The sequence below is a fragment of the Triticum dicoccoides genome, chromosome 1B (assembly GCF_002162155.2).
Source record: "Triticum dicoccoides isolate Atlit2015 ecotype Zavitan chromosome 1B, WEW_v2.0, whole genome shotgun sequence".
NCBI classification, from domain to species: domain Eukaryota; kingdom Viridiplantae; phylum Streptophyta; class Magnoliopsida; order Poales; family Poaceae; genus Triticum; species Triticum dicoccoides.
This window is the reverse complement of record NC_041381.1, coordinates 7,156,757-7,165,348: the sequence shown is the minus strand read 5'-3', so window position 1 is coordinate 7,165,348 and position 8,592 is coordinate 7,156,757.

Here is an 8,592-nt window from a genome sequence, read left to right as displayed (position 1 = left end):
TGGGAAGCCACGCCAACCCCCTTGGCGTTGCCAGCAACGTTACAAACTTTGGCGTTTCAGTCCTGCCACGTAGCGTCTCGACTAGACCAGCAACGCTAGCTAGTTCGGCGTTTTCATATAGTGCAGCAACGCCACGGCCTTTGGCGTTTCTGAAAAGGGTCAGATCGTGAAATTCTTTTGTGTGGAGTTCATTTTGTGCTAAAGTTTTCTCATAAGGTCAGAACAGTGAAAAAGGCCGCGCCTGCCTACCCTGTTCCCTACATGTGCCCTAGGAGCACCAGTATTAGCTGATTAGCTCGGTCAAGTGGCCGCTAAAGCAAGCTCCCGCCTGCACGCTCAGGCGCTGGGTAAACAGATTCAAATCACGGTGATGTAGTGCTTTTGCAAAAAAAAAAGACATATTTTTTTAACATACTCCCTCCGTTCCAAAATATAGCGCGTCCTTGGTTTCCGTGCTTCAACTTTGACCATTAATTTAATCAACAAGACCGACTGCGGCGGGCGAAAAAATTATACCAATGAATTCGTATTCAAAAAAGGTTTTTAATTATATAATTTTTGATCCCGCCGCAGTCGGTCTCGTGGGTTAAATTTATGGTCAAAGTTGAACCTCGAAAAGCGTGGGCGCGCTATATTTTGGAACGGAGGGAGTATGCAGCAAGAGACGCCATCAATAGGCGCATGATGGCGCATTTTCGATCAAGGCTGAACATGCACGAGTTGAAGGAGGTGTATCTAAATGGCCGCCATTAATTTAATTGTATAGTTCATTAATTTGACTGGGATGTATCTTTTTGTGTTGTTGAAATGCAAATGGCACTTTAATTTCCATTTAATACTTTGATCTGCAACAATTTTGCATAAAGCATGTGGTGTAAAATGTCATAGTAATTTTTGGCCAATATAATTTATTTTCTGATTCTAAGTAAAAGAATTATTATGATGGTTTTTGAATATAGTAGACTGGAATTTGAGTTTTAATTCCCTCCTTTTCCCGGCTATTAATTTTCATAATTACGGTGTATATGTGAAAGAAAACATACTCCCTCCGTTCCTAAATATTTGTCTTTGTAGAGATTTCAACAAGTGACTACATACGAAGTAAAATGAGTGAATCTACATTCTAAAATATGTCTACATACATCTGTATGTTGTAGTCTATTTGAATGTCTAAAAAGACAAATATTTAGGAACGGAGGGAGTATATGTTAAAGCAAAGCACATATTATACATGATGATGATTATACAACTCTTTGCATGTATACTGTCCATTGATTCATATGCCAACAGAAGCAAAGTAAAAAAAGGCTTATTACTAGTACTTTCAACTTCTTAGTGGGAACTTCTGTGAGCAATGCATTTACTTTCATTCACCAAAATTCTGTTCAGGAGATATATATATATAGGAGAGGCCATATACCTTCTGAACTTTTTTGCATCAAGAATCTCAGAGATAACTACTACTCTCGGAATTGAAGGAATAGGGTGGTGCTATTATGTTGATAAAAAGTACAAATGACATGCAACGCATTCCTGTCACAACAGAAAGCTGATGTGATATCCCCTAGAGCCCCGCGTTCCTCTCACCAGTGTGAATCAATACGTGGCGGAGTGTAATCTTTATAAGATACGTCACATGCACCAGCGCAGCATGCGCCATGCACCTCCTGCAGGACCTACTTCCCACAGTCCAACCCTGCCTACTACAACCTACAAGAACACTGCTACAGCCTAAGACCTGTTGCCTATCCTGCCAAATACAGCCTAGGAGCAGCCCTGTTTGTCTCGGTCAAATGGCTTGGCTAATTATCCTGACACCCACAAATGGTCTGCTGCTGTGTGCAGATGTGGTGCACATCTCTTGGCGTTGTTCTCTGCAGGAACGGACCTGATAACCGGGTGCCTAGGCACCCGGGTGCTATCCCACCTTTCCGTTAGGAAAAGGTGATGATTACTCAGTTAAGTCTTGACGTGGTTTGCATTGATGTGCACGTATCCCCTTACACTTGTTTTACCTCCACTTGGTGGAGTGGACAGCTGATCCATTGACCTGAAATTAGTATTTTTTTTTTATCATGCCACCATACCAATGCACATATAAGGAGTTGATGTTCTTTGAGACACCGGAGGTGGACCCTCTACCGCAGATGGTTGAGAGTTCCTTTCCGGCAGTAATCAAAGTTACTAATGGACAGTTGACCAAGGCTCAGATCGTGAGACAGCTTCGTGAATTAGTGCCAGGTAATTATCAATGGCATTTGGAGCAGTTAGAAGGTCAGACTTATAAGGTGGACTTTCCCACTAAAGAGGATCAGATGCATTTTCTTAAGTGGGGTTTATGTAGAGTTTCAAGCACAAACATTGTTATCGCTTTCAACGAGTGGAAGCAGGAGGAACCTGAGGGTACACCTTTGGAGAAGGTGGGGGTTCGTTTCTATGGCGTGCCACCTAAATTGGTAAAGCATTTTCTGATTGCTTGGAGTTTGGGTGTTATGATTGGTAAGACAGAAAAGGTTGACATGCCATTCACTCGTGCACATCGAGCGGCAAGGTTGTTGGTTAGTGTTGTGAGTGTTGAGCATATACCAGATGTTGTCAGATGGACACATGCTGGAGTCACTTATGTCTTAGAGCTTGAGATCGAGGATACTGCAGTTTCCCAGGATGGGGATGAGACACAGGACATGGATACGACTGAGGGAGGCGGTGCGCCCGGCGATCAGGATAAGGGGGCCGATGATACACTGCCGGAGTCGGACAAGGGGCCTACTGCGCAGCCAGACAGGGTAGATAGTTCTACCAAAGAGGCACCCCCGTCCACTACTCCGATGAACTCGCTTCGTTTTGGTTCCTTTGCACCGGGGTCTGCTCCTAGTCGGTTATGGAGCACCAGGGTCGAGGCAGACAACCCGGCGGAGCTTGAGCTACCACCAGTGCTGAGTCTCGACGGAGAGGTGACGACCGCGGAATCTACACCCGGTGCGAGGGTGGACCCTGTTGGGTTGGCCGCGGGCATGGGGGCCCGTGGGCAGGATGCCCATAACACCCAGCTACTTGCGCCTGGCTTCTCTTCACTGGGAGGGGCGCCTGGACAGGAGGTCTATGGCGTTCTTCCCACTCCGGCGTCTTCGGTCGAGCTGGGGGTGGGGTGCGGGAAGGAGTCCCGTGCGGCAACCCCTCCACATGACCATTCCATCCAGAGTGGCGAGCTGGGGGTGAGATGCGGGAAGGAGTCCCGCGTCGTATCCCCTCCGCAGGTTTGCACCGAGCAGATTGGCCGAGGGACGACGATTTCCGCGGGAGATAGGGGGGATGTGACTAGTGAGCAGGCGTCTCCACGGTCCCACCTCACCTTGACCTCTGCAGCGGAGGTCCACCCTACTGCGCCTTACCCTTCTCCACCGACGATAAGGGAGGGGCGTGGGAGTCCTGACGGTTCCCCTCGCGAGAGGACGACGGAGGAGCTCATCGCTTTTGGCGGGATAGCGGATCCGGTGTCGGCTGGCAGGCGTGTCAGCAACCGGATCCAGGGACAGCTGGATGCAGACGACTTGCAGTTAGAGCGTGCCAAGAGGGCAGCCATGCTTCGTCATGCCGAGACTACTGCAGGTGCGTCTTTTGATAAAAGTTGTTCAATTTTACACTTTTCTGAGAATGAGATAGTTGATAAGGCAAACGACTTAGGGATTTCTTTGGGATCAAGTGAAACCGAGGTCGTCAAATCCGTTAATGATCTTTTGGACTTAGAAGCGGAGAGGGTTTCTGAGATCATTCGTAATCTTGCCTCTATCCAGCCTATGAATGACAATGACATGAATAACTTAGGAATTACTGATCTACCAAATATTTGTAATAATATGTTGCCTAGTGTCGAGGCTGAGGATGAGGAGGAGGTTGAGATCACTGATACGGCAGAGCCTCTATTGATGGAGGATGCACTGACTGTCATTGATAATACTTTAGTCCCGCGGGGTGTTGAGGAGAAGCCCAAACGACCCTGGAAGCGGAAAATATATCCTACGTCGGCAGTACGCAGAAGTGCTAGAGTTAAGCTTAAGAAAAAATTTCATGATGACTTATGAAAGGACTCTTCTGGAATAGCAGAGGTCTAGCAGACTTGGCTAAACAAAGATTCTTAGCAGAGACAACATTAGAGCATCACTTAGATTTTATTGCACTTTTGGAAACGGGACGAGATAATTTCACATCCCAATTCCTTCAAACCCTCTCTAGTGGTATCGATTTTGACTGGCACATTTTACCTCCTAGAGGAAGATCTGGCGGGATTTTACTAGGAGTACGGTGTGAGACGTTAGAGGTGCTTAACGTGGTTCATGGAGATTTTTCAGTTAAACTCAGGGTAAGATCAAAATTGGATGGGTTCTGATGGTCGCTTGTTGCGGTATATGGGGCAGCACAACCTGAATTAAAACCTGATTTTCTGGCCGATCTAGTGCGGATTTGTGGAGATGAAAATATGCCAATACTAGTCGGGGGGGATTTTAATATCATTAGGAGGAGAGAAGAAAAGAATAATGACAATTTCGATGGGCGTTGGTCTATGATGTTTAACATGATTATCGAGAGCCTCAATTTGAGAGAAATTGAGCTCACCGGTAGACAATATACGTGGGCCAACTCGCTACCTGTTCCGACTTATGAAAAGTTGGATAGGGTACTTGCTAGTGTGGAGTGGGAACAAAAATATCCGTTGGTGTCGGTTCATGCGATGCAGAGAGCGATCTTGGATCATACACCACTCTTTTTAGATTCGGGTGAGGCTACCCATGTGGCAAATAAAAATATCTTCTCCTTCGAGCAAAGCTGGTTTGAACGAGAAGGATTTATGGAAATGATTGCACGTGAATGGGCTAAGCCGGTGACGGGAAGGACGCATGTCGAGAGATGGCAGAATAAAATTAGACACCTACGACAATTTCTGAGAGGATGGGCCAGAAATGAGAGTGGGATTTATAAGCAGGAAAAAGAGCGTCTTACTCAACTTATTGAGGCACTAGACGCAAAGGCTGAAACCACTCTCCTTTCTGTTAATGAGCATCGAACCAAGTCCGAGGCTGAGCAAGGCCTACGGGCTCTCCTGAGAGAGGAGGAGCTCAAGTGGGCGTTGCGTGCGAAAACACTTAAGGTTGTCCAAGGGGACGACAACACACAGTTCTTCCATATGGTTGCAAATGGTAAACATAGGAAGAAGAAGATCATACAGCTTGAACAGGACGAAGGAACCCACGTGGGCCATGAAAATCTGAAAGCGTATATTTCCAACTATTATAAAAACCTTTTTGGACCCCCGAATACATCCACGGTGTCTCTTGATGAGTCTGTGATTGATGATATACCTCAATTACAGGCAGCAGAGAACGATGTTCTCTCTGCACCGTTTACTGAAAAAGAAGTTCATCTGGCCATAACCCAAATGAAGCCGAATAAAGCACCGGGACCAGATGGGTTTCTAGCTGAATTCTATAAGAAATGTTGGCATATCATTAAAGATGATCTTATGCCTATGTTTCACGATTTTTTCGATGGCCATTTGGAGTTGTTTCACCTCAACTTTGGTACGATAACGTTGTTACCTAAGAAGAATGAGGCGGTTCGGATCGAACAATTCCGACCCATTTGCCTGCTGAATGTGAGTTTTAAAATTTTCACAAAGGTAGGGACAAATAGATTGACACAAATTGCTCACTCTGTGGTTCAACCTTGTCAAACAGCTTTCATGCCGGGACGACACATACTAGAAGGTGTGGTCGTCTTGCATGAAACACTTCATGAAATTCACTCGAAGAAACTAGACGGGGTTATCTTCAAAGTGGGTTTCGAGAAGGCTTATGATAAAGTGAAATGGCCTTTTCTTCAACAGGCAATGCGTATGAAGGGTTTTACTGAAACCTGGAGGAACCAAGTGGATACTCAAGTCCAGAAGGGTAGTGTTGGAATTAAGGTGAACGATGACATCGGTCACTACTTCCAGACGCATAAGGGGTTGAGACAAGGGGGTTCCATGTCACCTCTTCTGTTCAATATTGTGGCAGATATGTTGGCCGTCATTATTGGCAGGGCTAAGCAGCATGGCCATGTAGAGGGTCTAGTTCCTCACCTAGTTGATGGAGGGGTGTCCATTCTACAATATGCTGATGACACTATTCTATTCATGGAACATGACATGGCTAAGGCACGTAACATGAAACTTATCTTGTGTCTATTCGAACAATTGTCTGGCTTAAAAATCAATTTTCATAAGAGCGAGTTGTTCTGCTTTGGGAAGGCCAAAGACGAGGAACATACATACAGACAATTGTTTGGATGTGATTTAGGTGCTTTACCATTCGGTTATTTGGGTATTCCGATTCACCACCGTAAGCTTTCCAATAAAGAATGGAAATGTATTGAAGAACGAATTGAAAAAAAACTCAGCTGCTGGAAGGACAAGCTGATGTCATATGGCGGTCGGCTAGTTTTGATTAACTCAGTACTGACTAGCATGCCAATGTTTTTACTTTCGTTTTTCGAAATTCCGAAAGGGGTCCGAAAGCGGCTTGATTTCTTTAGATCTCATTTCTTTTGGCAGTCTGATGAGGCCAAGAGGAAATACCGCCTCGCGCGATGGGATATCCTGTGTCGACCAAAAGACCAAGGGGGGCTTGGTATTGAGAACTTAGAAATTAAGAATAAGTGCCTTATGAGCAAATGGTTATACAGGTTAGAGACAGAGCCGGAGGGCATGTGGTCTCAAATCCTACGTAATAAGTATTTGCACACGAAAACGCTTGCCCAGGCTACCATCAGACCCACTGATTCGCCGTTCTGGAAGGGGCTTATGAGAGCGAAGGACATGTTCTTTCGTAGGGTCAAATTTTTGGTTGGCAACGAGATGTCAACAAGATTTTGGGAGGATACGTGGCTAGGAGAGACGCCTCTGGCCTTACAATATCCTACCCTCTACAATATTGTGCAACGTAAGGAGGATTACATAGGTATCGTCCTTCAAACTATCCCCTTGAACATCCAGTTCAGACGTACGTTAGTGGGTGAGAGGTGGACAGCCTGGATGCACTTGGTTCAGAGATTGATTGAAGTTCGACTCTCCGACATGCCGGACACAACACAATGGAAGTTAACTAAAAATGAGATATTTACTGTGAAATCTTTTTATACGGATTTGATTAATTCTGGCCCCCTCTCAAGGTCATTACATATTTGGAAGGTTAAAGTTCCTTTGCGGATTAAAATTTTTATGTGGTTTGTCCACAAGCAAGTAATTCTCACCAAGGACAACCTACTTAAGAGGCGATGGGTAGGCAACTCGCGGTGTTGTTTTTGTGCTCAGGATGAGACAATACAACATTTATTTCTTGAATGCCCACTTGCCAAGTTACTTCGGAGAACGATTCATATAGCCTTTAATATTAATGCTCCAGTAGATATTGCGTCTATGTTTGGGACGTGGTTAGCTGGGATTGAACAGATCATGGCAGCTCGTATTCGGATTGGAATATGCGCGCTATTATGGGCTATATGGAACTGCAGAAATGATATGATTTTTAACAGACAACACAACTTAACTTTTTTGTAGGTTATCTTCAGAGCTACAGCTTGGATCCGTACGTGGTCATTACTCACTCCTATGGACTCCAGGGAGCCTTTGGTTACTGGGTGCAACCAATGGGAGATGGTGGCTCGGGTTATATTCAACCGGTTTGGATGGCGTTCGCATAACAGGATAGGAGTCTAGAGAGCTTATCCTTATTTTTACCGTATCGGCTGTCTTTGTCCGCTTGTATTTTTCCAGTTTATGTATTTTGTTTTGCTCCGTTTGCGAGCTGTAAGACAATCATGACGATACTTTCTGGATTTTTAATAAGAGGGCCGCATGCATCATCATGATGCAGAGGCCGGGGGTATGCCTCCATTTCCAAAAAAAAATACCAATGCACATATATGTGCCTTAGGGTGTGTGTGTTAATTTCTTGTACTACAGATGCAAATAAAATGCTACTAAAAATTTGAATAATATGTTATTGAAATTGCCAAGGCTATATTTGTTTAGATTGTACAACATCTACATATGGGAGGTAAACGCACCATCTCTAAAAATTCCATTTGGTTCCTAACCAGACACACCTTTACCGAACCATGTGTGATCTATCTAGCAGTCATGCACTAGAGTGACGTTCTACACCGCTCTAAGATAAAAAAGTTAAAGGAATCAAACAATAACTCATAAGGCTGAAGAGACGTTAGCGGGGAAGGATCGGACAGGGGCGATGTGTCATGCATCGAGACTGGGATACGCTGGCAGACAAGCAGCACTAACATGGTGAGACCACGAAGCCCACCAAAAGTCCAACCATGGGCGGGGGCCCCAACAAGGTGAGCCCAGAGCAGGAATCCACCTGGTCAAGAAGGTGAGCCCTGGGACTCTTTTGAGTGCATTAGAAGCAAGCTCATACATCGCCTGTGGAGCGACAAGGGAAAAAACCCTAGTGCATCAAGACCGCATCCACCTTCCTCACTGTTCCCCTCGCCGCCTCCGGGAAAAGCTCGTGTGGTGTCAATAGTAGTGAGGTCGTC